Source organism: Pseudomyrmex gracilis, unplaced genomic scaffold, assembly GCF_002006095.1.
Source record: "Pseudomyrmex gracilis isolate BER0280 unplaced genomic scaffold, ASM200609v1 scaffold_703, whole genome shotgun sequence".
In the NCBI taxonomy this organism is placed as follows: domain Eukaryota; kingdom Metazoa; phylum Arthropoda; class Insecta; order Hymenoptera; family Formicidae; genus Pseudomyrmex; species Pseudomyrmex gracilis.
In genome coordinates this window covers 1-1715 of record NW_018021287.1, presented here as the reverse complement: position 1 = coordinate 1715, position 1715 = coordinate 1, and the positions used below count along the sequence as shown (strand labels likewise).

The following is a 1715-nucleotide window of genomic DNA, read 5'->3' as shown; positions in this document are numbered from 1 at the left end:
TTTTTAATTAACTTACCACTTTATTTCTGTAAACTTTGTCAGTTTTTAACTTGTTATCAAATTGCATTAAAGATTCCACATTATCGATATACGGAAGATTATCAAAATATAACTGATCGTGCTCTTTTGATGAAGAATAGTGAAAGTTTTTTTGATGTGATGCATTTTCAAGAAGTTCCGATATAACAAATTTCTTAAAATCTGAAATTATATAGTTGCATGAGAAGTTATTATATTAAGGAAAACTAATAAAACTCCAACTTTTTTTATATTACTCACAGTCTTTATTCTGCAAGAGTTTTTGCAATTGTAAACCTTGTCGTCCTGTTTAAATAAAAAAAATTTATAATTTTTGTAAAACTGATCAACTTTAAGCAATATTGTACAAAATTATATTAACTAACCTTTCGTAAATTTATTTAAAGAAGAAAAGAGCACAGCATCATTCTCGTCTATATCAAAATCTACTTTAAAGAAATATGACAAATGTATTAAAGTTTTTGTATATATACGTACTGTATAAAAACATTAATTTAATTATTGTTTTTTCACATATTAAAGGAAAATTTTAGATAATGTAAAAAACAACTTTGAATGTAAATAAACATTACTTCTATCAGTATCGTATTCCATATTAGTATCATATTCCATTGCTTCAGGAAATACTGTAGAAGCATTTTGAGTTTCTTTTTTCCTACATAAGTTTCCTTGTTTTTTTAAAGGAATACGGTTTTGCTGTTTTTGTTGTAAACTCTGTTGTCTTGTTAAAATAAAAAATTGTAATTTTTGTGAAAATGATAAAAAGTAGAAAATATGGTAAAAAATTGTATTGGCTAACCTATCGTATATTTATTTGAAAAAGAAATGGGCTCACGAGGCACAGCATCATTCTCGTCTGTATCACAAACTAGTTGTAAAAAAATGTGACAAATNTATTAAATTTGTTATGTACGTGTATATGTACTGTATAAAAACATTAATTTAATTATTGTTTTTTTACATATCAAAGGAAAACTATTTAGATATAATGTAANAGTTTTTTATAGAAAATTATCTTAACTATTTTAACTCTATTAACTAAAAAGAGAGAGAACTAATTTTTTAATAAAAAACTATTTAGATAAAATTTAAAAGTTTTCAATAGAAATAAACATTACTTTCATCAGTGCGTTCCATATTAGTATCGTGTTCTATTGATTTAAGAACTCTGTTGTAGAAGCACTTAGGGTTTTAGTTTTCCTAAATAAGTTTAGTTGCTCTTTTGAAGAAAAAAGTTTTTGATGTTGTAATCTCTGTCGTCCTGGTAAAATAAAAAAATTATCATTTTTGTAAAAATGATAAACAGTAAACAATATTGTAAACAATTGTATTGGCTAACCTATCGTAAGTTTATTTGAGAAAGAAATGGGCTCACGTGGCACAGCATCATTCTCGTCTGTATTAAAATCTACTTTTAAAATATGTGACAAATGAATTAATTTTTGCGCATACGTATATTGTATAGCAAAATGAATTTAATTATTTTTTCACAAATCAAAGCAGAACTTTTTAGATAATATGTAAAAATTTTAATACAGGGTCCGCCACTTAAATCCGNACAAATTTGAATTTGACATTCCCATCATATTAGAATGCAGCAGTAGNTGCCATATGACCTAAAGATAGGTTAGAGACGTCGATAAGACATTAATAACCTTAAAATGGCCGAGTCGTTC

At 25.7% G+C, this 1715-nt stretch overlaps 1 long non-coding RNA gene across 1 annotated transcript; it reads right to left on the bottom strand.

Moving 5' to 3' along the window:
• Positions 1 to 153: 153 nt before the first annotated feature.
• On the bottom strand, positions 154 to 458 carry LOC109861362. The gene is made up of 2 exons (XR_002250952.1): positions 280 to 458; positions 154 to 201 (listed from the first exon to the last, which is right to left on the bottom strand). It is a non-coding gene; the product is annotated as an uncharacterized LOC109861362 (long non-coding RNA).
• Between the last annotated feature and the right edge of the window lie 1257 nt (positions 459 to 1715).